General features: G+C 40.3%; 1 long non-coding RNA gene across 11 annotated transcripts in view; it reads left to right on the top strand.

Annotated features, from left to right (window-relative positions):
* LOC113459698 (uncharacterized) overlaps window positions 1-14,294 on the top strand; it is a 201,238-nt gene that overhangs the window by 122,651 nt on the left and 64,293 nt on the right. Inside the window, exon 5 of one of the 11 annotated variants that reach the window (XR_012579184.1) lies at window positions 5,580-6,278. The exons of the other annotated variants lie outside the window; for them this stretch is intronic. This is a non-coding gene — a long non-coding RNA (uncharacterized LOC113459698). Of the gene's footprint in view, window positions 1-5,579; window positions 6,279-14,294 lie in introns of those variants that run through there. 11 annotated transcript variants of the gene reach the window in all.

Raw genomic sequence — 14,294 nt, forward strand, 5'->3', positions numbered from 1 at the left:
CACTTAGGGGTTGAAACTGGGGACTTGGGAACTGGGGTAGAGGGTGAGGATGGAGGAACTTGGGCAGGGCTCCTCGAACGGGGAGGCTGAGCAGGTCGAGAGGGAGCAGGGGCAGAATGGTTTCCGTGCTTTTTGTTGGCCTTTAAAATCCCTTTCGAGGGCTCCTGCTTGTGGGAAGAGGGAGAGGGCTGGGGGGTAAGGATGCGGGAACCGGGAGAACTGGGGAACAAACTCGAAGAAGAAAGATCCTTTCTTGAACTCCCGGCTGGGTGCAGCGAAGTTAATACTTTGCTTGCCCAGTATGCCACGTTAGACAACCGGGGTTCCCCAGCGTTAACCTGTTGGTCTAATTTGGCCACAACGGCTGCCCAAAAACGCGGCTCTTTTGCAACTTCTGGGGAAACTCCGGGGAAATGTGAGAATACCCATCTAATCAACACTATCAACTCTTTCTTGGGGGCAGTAAAACTTCTTCTAAGTAACAAACCCTTAACTACAAAAAAAACTCCTTTTTGGGTTTTGCTCTGACCCACACCCATGATCGTGGGGGGTGTAGCGGCCCCGCCGCGGCAAACCACGCGGAAAAGCCGCCCCGCGCTGAAAGAGCCCGCCGCAACCGCTCAGTGCCGCGCCGAGAGTCCCGCTACTGGGCCCGGCGCTACCGTGCAGGAACACCGTGGGCGCGAAAAACGGCAGACGGCAGTCCCCCGCGTAGAGCTCCCAGGGAAAATTAAAAAGGCAGGGAAGGAACCGAGTCCGGGGTTCACCTAATCAAACAGCGTTGCAAACGAAAAGTTCAGGCGGGTTGGTCCACTGACCCCGGAGGTAGTCTGACGGCTAGTAGATTTAAAGTCCAGTCTGCGGGGTACGGTGAAACCCCCACGTGGGCACCATCTGCAGAGGAGAGCATATGTGGCCCGAAGTTTAGAGTCCGACTAGCTGAGGGCGAAAGGCCGACGCCCCTCTGCAATTCCTGGCCAGCACCCTTCGGCGTCTGATGGCCTCGGGCTGTGCTGGCTGCGGACTGGCGTACACCGCTGGTATAGGAGAGGAACGGAGCTGACCATTTCCCGGGGGTTAAACATCGGTTTATTGAAGGTGATGCGGGATCCAAACACCGGGAAACCAACCGGGAAAAAGGTTTTATCATAGGGGGTGAAAACAGGATTATAAAGGAGGGGGGTGGGTACAGGCGGAACCAATCGGGAAAGGTGAGGGGATGAACTTCACAGAACTGACACTCCATGGAGACCAATAATCAAAAGGTAAAGGAGGTGTCCTGGGACCCCAGCCAACCACCATCTCCAGAGAGGAGAAGGTTCTCGAAACCTGGGAGGAGGAAGGGAGTGATTGACTGGACAGGGAGGAAACAACTTTCACTTATAAGGGAAACCAGGGGAGGAGCAATTACACATCGGCAACTATGAATAGCGGTTACTATAGCAACTTAGCTGACAGGCTAGCAGTGGAGGGAAAAACTGGGGGAACGAAACCATTTTACACATAATAGGGGAGAACAATACATAAATTGGGGGAATAACACAAGAAACTTAACACACTACCACAGTTCATGCTCCAAAGCTTCTTTGGCCCAAATTCATCCCCCTCAGCCTAAATATCCCCACTCAAGCCCTTCAATCATCTCCTTGGTACCCACACATATTTACTGCAATTGCCTGGGGAGTGCTGACCTTCAGTAGAGCCAGCAATGCTTTTACTAATTAAAGAACAACTCACCTTCCTTAGCTTTGCCCTTCGATTCCTCCTAGAAATCCTTTTCTCCTTAACAGAAAAACGTCTGGATGATGGAATAAAGCACAGCCATCTGGTGACCCTTGGTTGCGTAGAAATCTAATAGCTGTCTTGCAAGCTGGGAATCCACCTTGGCTTTCTTTTTTCCTTAGAACTTTGAAAAAGCTAATTGGAAAGCAATCACAGCCCAACACTTAATAGACTTCCACATTTCAATAGCAAACAATTTTTTTTCTGTGTTCAAGAGGCATACTCTGGGCAATTTGCTCCCTTTCATAGAAGGTAGGCAGTTTGATCTTAGCTAGGGAAGAAGGCTACAGCATATCACTTTTATTACCTTCTTTATATTAGAATAAATGTTTTATAAAAGTCCTGAAAATAATTTCTTATGTCAGGGAGAAAGAAACTTAGTTCTAGTACTCAAAATGCTTTAATTAGTTTTCCTTGAGTCTGTTTTCTCTGTTATCCCACTACAGCTGAATCAGTTTTATTATCCTGAAGAAATAATTTGCTCTTATTAAGACCAAGTACTCTGTTCAATAATTTAATATGTTACATTCATCTTTAACATTAAAGGGCTGAAACAAAGTTCACTGAAATCAATGGAGAGTATGCTAGGGACACCAAATGGCTTTGGATCCTTTTAAGGGAGTTTTAGTCTGAAGAAGCATTTATATTGTGGTTATTATGTGCAGCATTTCTAGCTTGGATATTATTACAGGTGTAATTATGGTAGTCAAGGGCTCTGTGAGGCCAAATGGCAAGTATTTATGCAAGTCCTTTAGCAGGTGGAGACTTTTTTAGACTGAGTTTTTTGCTGCCATGGTTACACTACTACAAATACCTGCCCTTGTTACCTTAAATTTCATTTACTTATGGTTACACAAGTTGAAGTCACTCCAGTATAGCCTCTCCCTAGAGGTTTCTTGTGTTATGGTGATTCCATCCCTTAAATCAGAGATATATCTCTGTTTGGTTTTCCTTCATCACTGGCTGGATCACACTACTGCTTGTCAGCAGTCACCCATAACAGACAGTCTTCTCTAGCAGTATTGTCATTTTCACTTACAATCTATTTTCTCCTTTCATTACTCAAAAAGGTTTCATTACTCCTCCTTTTCTGATAGGTAATTTTTGTTCCTAGCCACCTGTGTTTCCCTCATGGATCTGTTAATGGCAATAAATTAATCCCTAGATGCATCATAGCATGGTTGAGCACCATTGTATTGACAAGTGAGCCAGAAAAGCCCTTCTAGCTCATTTCCTCAGAGACTGAGTATAAAAAGCTACCCTAGAACATCCTACACTGATATTAGGGAGTATAAAAATCGTGGTGTGTGCTGGAAATATGATTCTCCTCCAACTGATAGTGAAGCCTAATGATTATCAAAGGTATTTTGGAAGCGTCCAGTACACTTGTCATTCTGAGAATCACAAGCAACTATTTTAATTTCAGGAGAAAAATGAAAGTGTCACAAAAAGCATCTTAAACATTTATTTAACAGGAGAGAAAGTCCCTTATCATGTTCAATGATATTCAAGAAGGCAAAATCTGATGTCTGTAAGTAGTCTTATGTACTCAACTACAGTCTGTTTTGTTTTGGTCTTGTATGTTCAGTTGAAATTCCTTCACCATAATCTACTGGGACATTATCAGCCAGATCCAAAGCTGGGTCAGATCAAGATTAATGGCTGAACTCATTAGTCAATCTTAGAAGCCTTTTGTATCCTCAATGATCCTGTGGTTCTAAGAAGGGCCAACTTGAAAATTTTCTCTTTTTTTTCTCTTTTGCCTTGTACACTGTTTCAAAATGTAATGAAAATTCCTTAAGACAGGGAATTTTATGTCCTAATTTTCCATTGCTTTGATTTTTATTTCTTTTTCTTTTTCTTTAAGCTTGTGAGAATTCAGGCTAGACATAAATAATTTTCTTTAAGTTTTTTCATAAGTATGATATCCTTAAATTTTTAAGGAATGCTCTGAATCATGTGAGGGAAGCATAGAGTAATCTGGCTACAAGAACTGGTATCTTGAACCCTGTAATTAATTTTAAAGTCATGTTACTGGAGCCCTTCCACCATCTATGTTCTTGATGTGTGGACTTCACGAGAAGTATTGCTACAACCTCTAAATGGAAGGAAAAATGAGGGAACAATTGAGCAGTTATTAAGAACAGAGCTTTTTTCCTGATGAAACATGACTCGTGCTGACAGTGGAGTTTTAAATATGCTGCAGATTTAATAGTCATAAGTAATATTTCACTGGTGATAAGTGATGCTTGAGAAGGTAAATTTTGAAGGGAAAGAAATCCTGCCTGAGTTTGTTCAGACACTTGTGTATCTTTTTTTTCTTGGATACCTTTACCACAACATCTATAAGGAACCAGTGCCTAGGCTTTGGGGGCAGCTGAGCTTAATTTCTAAGCCTAATGAATGTATGCCCAAATACATTGGAGTTTTGTTCCATACTCCTTGTACCTTTTTTTTACTTCAGAACAAAAGGAATGTAAGAATATATTGATATGCCTACACAGATTAAGTGAATGACCCTGATACAACCAATTAATAATGTATATTCTCACTTGAAGGGTTAAAGAAGGCAGCTCTTGATTTATAACACTCAAAATACCTGATGTGAAAGCATGAGGTCAGGAGTCAGAGGAAGATTAGGCAGATTTCATGTCTTACTGCCTATTCTTCTTTGGGAGGTTCTGAAATATGATTCAAAAAAGATCTTATCATGAGTATATGTAGGTGAAGATAGGACTTATTATGCATTAATTATAATCCACCACAAGCCCATCAGAAGGCTATTGCTGGGCCAAAGAAAAATGCCTCTTTAATGTAGTCTTGATGGCATACGAATCTGTATCATTGTTCCTGCTATGTATGTAAGAACAAGTGTATTACTGTATAACTGTATTAAAGTAGGGTTTGCAAAACTTCTCAGCTTTTCCACAGGGTTTTAAAAGCTAATATCAGTGTTGATGAAATATAAAAGAAAGATTTTGTTCTTACACTTTTTAAATGTGAAGTGCACGTTTGATATTCTTCATACAATACTGGTTTTTAATGAGGTAAAATCTGTTCAAAGTGTCCATTTCTTGACTGATAGAAAAGCCACAGAAGAAATTAGTATTGTGAGAGAACATTATTTGCTTCTCCTGGCACTATTTTTTGGTCTTCATAGCTGAATCCTTTATTATTTTCATCCTTTCGCTATTGAAATCTTAGGGCAGGGAATACTTGTGGAGCAGGATATACCTCCAAGCACACACAGGTGTACTGAAAAGCCTTATGTGTGAGCTCCTGTAGTGATTCTTTAAATCCTTAAGCTAATCTATTGTCCATCTTCTCTATACCCATGTGCTGTTCTTCTTTTTCTCTGTTTTTAAGTTGGACAATTCTATTTTCCGCTTCACCGAAATGAGAGTCAAAAGCCTTTGATTTATACCCCCAGCTCTCTCATTTACAGATAGTACCATTACAGGGATTTTTCACTAGCCATTCTGCTTTCAGGTAAGGTTAGAATTGCTCTGGATCTTGACAGCTATGCAGCAGCAATAGGCTCAGGAGAGCTGCAAGAATGAGTCATGTGTTCTCCAGTGGCAAGTGGGGAGGAATTTGTATTCTCAAGATGTAAGAGGTCGTTTTCTCCTCTTTTATTTCAAAACAAGACCTATTCCTAGTTGTTCTAGCCTACTAAATTGATCAACAAAGCCACTAGTTTTAGGTCAAGACAAAAAGAAATGTTTTGAAGCGCAAACTAATGTGTCACCTCCTTTCCAACAGGAGGACAGCCACATTTCTGTCGGTGTTTCTTGTAGGTTGCTTCTCTTCCCTTCATCTCCACAGCCTGCTGGAAGAACTTGCTGTTACCTGGGGTTCCCAGAAGAAAGTGGATGCATCCCTTCGTTCCCATGCTCCTTGTCCATCCAACCTCTTTCCATCTGTGGTCCCGAAGGTGTGGAGTGTAAGCTGTTCTGTAACAGCTGTACTTATGCTATAAATATAATTGTAAAAGTTTCTTATCCAAAGCCAAGAGCCCTTGGTGAGCCAGCCTTTACTAGCAGTGGGGAGCAGAGTGTTTGCAGAAAGGGACAAGTGTCAGGTAATGTATATGTGGAGAAAATCTCTGAGAGATGCCCAAATGCAACTGAAAGTTGATAGGAACTAAGCACTTAACAGATCCTTTCTTCTCCAGTACACCTTGTCCTGAGATAGAGATATATTACACATGCAGGACTCAGTTCTTCTAAGTGTGGTTTGTTCCTGTTAAACATGAAAGAAAGAAAGGAAAAAAACTCAATGACACTGTTTTCCACTGAGTCTAATCAGATTTCTAGTTCATATTTTTTCCTAGCTAGACTCTTAAATATATTTAGAATATAAACTACAACAGAGAAAATCAAAGGGTTTTATTTCAATTCCCTGACAACCTCTTATTTAAATTCATTGCACTGATACATTTTAAAAAATTAATTTTCCTGTATTTAAAAGGGTTAATAAATGTAGTAAAAGCATTTCTGCTTTACAGATAATGATAGCATTTAACAGCTCTGCAAGTGTCAATATTAATGCTATGCTGAGATAGATGGTGATAAGGAAAGCAAAGTTTTTACTGCTTCTCTTAGATGTTTTTATAACCAACACTCAGCCAAAATGGGAATAAGATGGCAATGCCACGTTCCTTTATGTCCTGCTAGCTGCATGACACCTTTGTTTAATGCACCTACCTCCAGCACACTGAATATATCAGCCTCTTTTAGACACAGCTGCCAGAACTAATGTCAGGAAGGAAAGTGGAAGACCAGGCATAGGCATATCTTTAGGCTGGCAGTCAGAGAAAAAACTCTTCCTGGAAATATTTTTTGAGGACAATTTATTTTGTAGCATCTCTTTAGGGCAACAGGAAGGGTCAGAAGTTAAATGAGAGAGCAATTTGTTGACAACATAGGGAAAAGGCTGCTAGTGGACTTTGAAGTGGGAAGTGTTTCTTAAAAGCAGACCAGATGGAAGTTGATCATTTTGATCCTTGCAGGACACCGAATAGACATATTGTCAATTACCTAAAAGACTACACAGTTTATCAAATATGAGTTGGACAAGAAGTGAAAGAAAAGTTGTCCATATAAGGGAGTTCAATGAACAAGTTAGCCCAGCTGAGTGAAAATTTCTAGCAAGAGATTTTACTTTAAAGCATATTTTTGATCTCAGATAAAAGATTACACTACGCAGTGGTGTTTTCTCTTGGTCTTGTTTTTAAGCTGGATTTCCCAACGAAATATTGTTTAAACACTCAGATTGTCTACATCTTTTCTGTTATCATGCCTTGCCTTTTAAATCAACTGGTGATTTTTGACAAAGGGTCAGAGGTCTCAGATATGGTCTCTTCCTACTCAACTACTGCATACAGACAGTTTGATAGAGAGCTCCCTGCTAATGTGTTCTTGTTGCAGTAGGAGCACAAACCATATCAGGCACCAGTGAGTCTGTACTGGTACTGTGTGTCCTGAGAAACAAAGCCAGAGAAAGGCAGGATTCATTCTTTGTGCTGCTTATGAAGTTTTATTTTTTCCACAATCTACTAAATTCAGTAGCCAGTTTATGCAAAAAGACTATCATATTTATAAAAGGGCATACATTAACAAACGAAGTAATCATCATTATTATTATTACTAATATTATTGTTGTTGTTGTTGTTTAAAATATTTGAAAACTTATTATGATACAGACTTACATACACATCTAAGCATCCAAGGAAGAAATGGGCAGATTAATTTCCTATATAAGTCAAATGCAGCAGTTTATTTGCCTAAAATACTGAACTACATGAGGCCATTGTACATGATATTATACGGGAAGTAAATGAAGGTGAGCTTGTAATGTTGGCCATGAGCCATCAAAAAACGTGAGTCTATGTGGTTTTGACCAAAAAAAATCAGGGTAAGTATCTCAGAAAAGCCTAACAGATAAGAAACAGAGAAAGGACTCCTTAAACCTTAATGCATGGAAGTGGGAAGAAATACATGGAAGTGGGAAGAAATACATATGAGGGGGAAAAGGGGATGATTTTGTTGTGTCTGGGAGACACACAATTAGAGATGCATAAGCCACCAAGCTGAGATATTAGTTAAAGAAATAAAATTTATCAATCAATTTATCAATCTGACCTAGAGACAGTACAAACAAACTAGTTTAGACATCATTAGTGCCCAGCAAATTGAGCTCTGAGCTCTGTGTGTGTGTGTGTGTGAGTGAGTGTGATACACTGAAGAAGAGCCAGATTGGTGTTAAACTGCAGGCCAGTTCTTTATAGCTTAGGAAATTCTTAGCATAAAATCAACAAGAAGCCTGTGGGATTATCCATACAAGCATAATCCTTGGGGCATCACAAACATCTTTGCATAAAGCAAGACTGGCTGGCAGAAAGGAAGAATAATTTTCTCTAATATTTGAATTTATTAGCCATAAAGAAAGGCTGACAAGAAATGTGAGGCATGACCATGCACAACAGGAGGCAGAGGTCAAAAAAATGCTGTATATTCTGAATTCCACAGGAAACATCCCTCCAGAGGACAGCAGTTACAATCTTCAGGGACTGCACTGATTAAAATGAAAGAAGAAAATACAAAGACAGGAGCAGAGAAAGCCAACATATTCTGAGCAGGCTGCTATCAATCAAGTTAGTACATTGCCCCTTAATATCTGGAAATTCAGATTTCCCTCAGCAGAGATGACTATATATACTTTCCCAGTCTACTGCAATGGAAAGTTCAATCACCTCCAGAGAGCAAATTGCAATCCTAAACAAATTATATAATTAAGAAATAAATTTCAGAGCGCTGTTCTAAGTTGTTTGAGACACAGCCCTGTTGAAATTTTTGTCTCTAAGCATCCTTAGGCTCTCAATGAGGTTTAAGGGATTATTTAAAAATATAGATATTAGAGACCATGTGAATATGGCAAATATTCCACAATGTCTGTCCTAAGGCTACAAACCACCAGGCTATTCTATCTAGCAGAAAATAATAAAAAAGCCATTAAACTCAGACCTCACTGAAGTCAAATGAAAGAGAGGAAAAACACAAACCCTCCAAGTGTTGATGTGTTCAATGATGTGTTTCAGTGAGTGAAATGACTGAATTTTGTACCCTCTACATTTGTATACTAAAGCACATATCTAAAAAGAGAGGAAGCATAGGGAAAGAAGGAAAAAAGGAGAGACCTGAGGGACAAAAAAAGAATAGCTTTGTCTGAGGATCTCAAAAGACACAGTGACAAGATCCAGATACACAGAGCTGAAGGAGCTCTTCAAAGTCACTGTGAGAAAACCACTTTCTACTCAAGACTATGCTGCCCACACACCTACAGTGCATTTTCTCACACACAAAGCCCAGACCCTGCAAACTGAGTTGGATGTAGGGGGTGTGGGTGGGGGCAGGTATGGCAGGCTGACAGCCTGAGCACACCAGTGATGAGCAGGAGTTCACCCACCTGCCACTGGCAATATCCTCTGCCCAGGAGGCACTTCACATGAAAGCAAATGAGGTGTTAGCTGACTCAAGCAGTGCAGAGGTCACTGCTGATGAAAGGCTAGTGAGCAGGAATTCAGAGGAGCAGCTTGACAGGAATGCAATGGCATGACAGGAGCCAAAGCAGTTGAGCATGCTGCCTGCATCTATTCCTGAAAAACAGAACAGAGGAAGGTGAAGAGGCTCAACTGCTTTGCATATAACCTAAAGAGAGCGGACTCGGTGAAAGAGGACTGAAGATATCAAAGGAAGGTGTTCCAAAAGGGATGACAGTGGCAATGTGCTTTCTGCTGAGCCTTGTCCCACCATTTGCTGAGGGCATGCAGTCCTAGGGCTGTGCCCTGCAGCTGTGGGCCCACACAGCCCCTCGTGTGCTGGCACAGGGAGCTCCAAGCGTTTGCAACCACAGCTCATCACGTTATTGTGGGGAGGGAAACCGCTGCTGGAACACACGTGCTCTCTTGAAAGCAGGGAAAGCTGGTGAGAAAGAAGGGTAAGAACAGACTTTGAAACAAGGCAAAGTTTAGTTTTGCTCAAAACTTTTTTGCCACTTTACTGACAGAAAACAGGATTTTCAGCTAGTTTATATATTCATGAAAAGAACTGATTTCTATAAAAAAGCTTCGTATTTTTAGGAAGGGGATTAGGAGAAGATGAAATTTTTCATGCAACTGAAAAGACTACAAACACTTCTTGATTGCACTTAATGTTGTCTCAGTGTAAAGAGCTGCCAAAATTTTCCCTATCACCTCCATGATTGAGCACAGAAATGAACCGCAAGCCAATGAAATCTATTTTAAACAAAGCCTTGTAGTCAGCAGTGCCAAAACACATCTTTATCTTTAAAACAATAAATAACATTGACAAAATTTGCAAAAATAGGAATGATTTTGATGTCATGGCCCAGTTCAGGGAAAATATGTGTCAAAATACCTGAATGACCTTTTGAAAATATTTTGTGCAAAAAAAAAAACAAAGTTGAAATCATATCCTTATCCTTAGTTAGTGTCACTGTGTACAGATAAGAAACAAACCACTTGTTCTTAGGTCTGGAAAAGAATGCAGGCAATAAATATCAGATCCATTATTTCTCCTTTAACAAGCAGTGCAATATTTCAGCCAAGAAATCTCCAGCCACTCTCAATTGTTGCTAGCAGCCAAATCTAATCTAAAGACTGAGGACATGGAAGAAAGTGGGATACAATTTCTGTCTTATCCTGAAGTCTATACCAAGAATAGCCTTCACTTGATCCAGAAGAACAGTTTATGGCTCCAGGACTTGAATACCTTCCCTGTTGCTCACTTACTTGCTTTGCTTGCAGGAAATCAGGTTCCTGCTGCCAATTATGTTCATCATCATCACTCATCCACAGAGCCTTACTAATCTGAGAGACTTTTGTTAGTCTGAGTGTGTGTTGCTACCCTGAGCTGGTATTTAACTTCTTCCCTGCCAGGTCATGGTATGTGGTCAAAAAGCACACACATCTCTAGGGATTTGGAGGGACAGGAAACTGATGGGTGAATGGGGCAGCTGGAGATGCTTCTTCCCTACCTCACTGTGCTTTAATCATGCCTGCCACAGTCAGTTGTGTATGTCAAGGTCTTTTTTCTTGAATAGCACCTTTAATTTCCCAAAGGGTATCTAAAAATACCTAAATAGAGGATTGGTATGAACACTCCAGTTCTGAAATGAAGAGGTCTGTTTTCTATTTTATTTCTCAGTTAGATACAAAGCAGTGGAGTGTAACTGCTGTTGCTGTGCCAAGTAGCTCTTACATTGCCCAGCACACACCCCTGTGCTAGAATGATGTTTACTGAGGGGTCAGAAGTAGCAGGCTTCTATAGAAAGACACTGCATTACGAATGGTTGGAGGTCAGCTCTTGAATCTCAGAGTTTGGCTCCTTTGAACTCCACTGTTGGCATCTCTTTTACTTTTAGACTTCTCTTTCTGATGGAAATGTCCAACACCTTAAATCAAGGCTGTATTTCTTTCCTTGCTGAAAAAAACAAAGTGGGGTTATAGGGGAAGTATTGTCCTTCCTTGTTTTGAGTCACAGTGGAAAAATGCCTCCAAGGAGCCTTTGCTTACTGTGGCTCCCAAATAATGCTGTCAGCAGGACAAGGGGGCCCCAGGAAATAAGACACAAATATTCTCAGGTGCATGAAATAATTCTTTCATCATGCTCAGCATGTCTTAGAGGTGCTCTTTGTAAAAGTCAAATATTGATTTTGATGTAGATGGATATCTGTGTGGATAGATATCTGTGTAGGCACCCAACTCTTGCAGACGAACTTCATGAGGTATTTGCTGTCTGAAATGCGAAAGCTGCTTTCAGTTACTTCTGCTTTCCTATCCAGATTTTCCTAAAAATTTTTAGTTGGTTGATAATTTTTTTTTTTTAATTTCCTGCCCTTGCACTTGGATTTGTTAACCCCTCTCAGGCCTGGCTAAGCTGGTTTTGGTTGTACTGCCAATGAGCATCAACATACATACGATTACTCAGATACAAAAGCGTTTTCAGAGAAAGAGGCTTTTGCCATCTGATGGCTGTGACAATTTATGGAGACAATTTCCATGTTTTGCATGGGAGAAAATTCCTTAAAAGAATAGGAAAACACAAGAAACACAAGAAAAGGGCATTGTAGTAACACAATGAGCAGAGATGGTCCTTGTTGAGTTAAACCCAAACTCTGTTAAGAATGAAGTTTGGCAGCTTCATTTTGGTATCTCTTCAGTTGTTTTTGGCATGCTGGCATTGCTTGCAAAGAGTGAAATTTAAGTAAAAAGCCCTGTTTTGTCCTTTTCTGTTCACAGAAGTCCAGCCTCCATGAAATGATATTAAAAAGAATCCAGCTCTGAGACTTCCTAAGCACAATAAATCTATTTAGCTGTCAGAATACAATGTTCAGAGTCCAGGCCCCAATTTCTGTCTCTGAAATTTCCAGTTACCGAATTAAAGTGACAAGGTCTGTCTGAGGGAAGATGCTAATCATCACCTAAGCTCATTATCTAAGGATGGTGATGCAACACATAGTCCCTTTTCATCCCCTCTATGTGGCCTTCTGAAATGTTGAGATTCTCTTTATTTCATGTGTTTTGGATTTATTATATAGAAAATTAGCTTCTTTGGGGAAAAAAGTCACGCTTTTCTCCAGGTGTAGAAGGTGTATTTTCATATGCCTATTTCCAGTGTGAAACCTGACAGTGGTGAACTGGGTAGCACCTTGATGGGTCTCGTGTTTTGCCACCCTCACTTTTTACTGTTACTCTGATTTCATTTACGTTGCACCCATTGGCCACAAGTCTATGGTCCAGCCTGTGGAACTCAGGGAAAATTAGCTCCTAAAGATCTAGTTTTGGATTCTTCCCAGACTGTCCAGTGGTTCTTAACACACAAGGCTTTCTGCCCTCTGTGGTTTTTTTGTGTCCTTTTCATTTAGGGGTAAGTATTTGCTTCTGCTTTGCAGTGATTTGCAGCAGATACCTGGGTCTGTTCACTGACACTTGAATGAGAGAATCCTTTCTATCTAGAATTATTCCCATTGCTGAGTGCACTGGAATCTACTCCCTGGGTATTTTGCTTTGGCCATATAACAGTTAGTCACTGTATTTTACTCTGGCTGCCTCATTTCTGGGAGCTTGCTTCAGACTCCATTGAGTTTATTGCCTACACTGTGTCAAACCACAGTTCATTATTGTCGTCATTTTATTAAAATAGTCTCTAAGTGCACCAGATTCTGAATACTTGACTGCAATATTCCACGGACATCTACTTTATTTTTATATTGGTCAAAGCCAACAGTAAAGCTGCCATTAACAGCCAAGCTAACGCCTTTGTGAAGTGCTTCCATGCTTTTCCAGTGCCTGGCAGTTACTTGTTGGCCCTTAAATGCTGTATCTTGGCCCTTGGTACACATTGCTTTTGCATACCAGAGGTCAAACACATTTCTATTGCACAGGAAGCAGCACTAAACTAGCTGAGATCCAGTTCTATATTTAGAGCTTCATGCATTCTTTATAAGTTTTGTGTTATCTCCTGATCTGAAAAGGAAAGCGATGCATTTGGCCTTTGTGCCATATATTAAACTCTAGAGTGTTAAATAGAAAGGGGAAATGTGTATGAGTCGATAAGCGATCTTTAATATGTAAAACACGCTGCTTATGTTCTTCAGATCTATGGGAGAGATACTGTCGGGTTTGTGTGTAGCACAACAATTCAAAAGTGTGTGTATTTTAATGCCAAGCTCATAGGGATGAAATACTGAAATGCAAACTCCTGAGAACTTTACAGCAAAATAGGAAAAACTCAAAGAGAAACAGCATTTGTGAAGTGGAGGCAAAATACAGAGCATTATTTTCGCATTTGTGTTCTGTTGATATTTTATTTTTTCATACAGACTGAGTAATAAAACTGTGGAGCATTTGAGATCCTGTCATGCCTTTAAGTTGAGCTTTTCCAGGGAAAGTGGGAAAACATGTGTACAGTAATGTTTATCTTGTGTGTGAATAACTGTTCATGAAGTATAGTCATACTGAAGAATCTCATTTTAGTGCAAGTGAAGCTCTTTAGATAATCATGTCTGGATATTTTTAATAGCTCTTGGTAATATCTTATCCCCTTCCACTCTAAGTGCCTTTGAAAACCCTCCAAGTGCTCCAGGAAAATGCTTTAGAGCAGAGCTATATGTGTAACAACTTCAGGTATTAGCAAGAAAAACTTAGATAAGAAAAGACATTAAAACCTTATACTTTCCAGTCTTCTACAAATAAGATCCAATGGTTTAACTGCAAAAGTTAGATGGAGGACTAAAAATATGCAACCTCTTTACCAAACCCACTATGAAGGAATTCATTCCATTAGGTTTTTGAGACAAAGTACAACAGCTTAATCATTGGGTATGGCTGGTGAGCTGAGTGTGAGGAAACAAAACCATGGCCTCAACCACACAAACACCATCCAAGTGAATAAACTGGCAAAATCTAGTGTTTGAGGCCCTGGCCTAAG

The sequence above is a fragment of the Zonotrichia albicollis genome, chromosome 2, assembly GCF_047830755.1.
Source record: "Zonotrichia albicollis isolate bZonAlb1 chromosome 2, bZonAlb1.hap1, whole genome shotgun sequence".
NCBI classification, from domain to species: domain Eukaryota; kingdom Metazoa; phylum Chordata; class Aves; order Passeriformes; family Passerellidae; genus Zonotrichia; species Zonotrichia albicollis.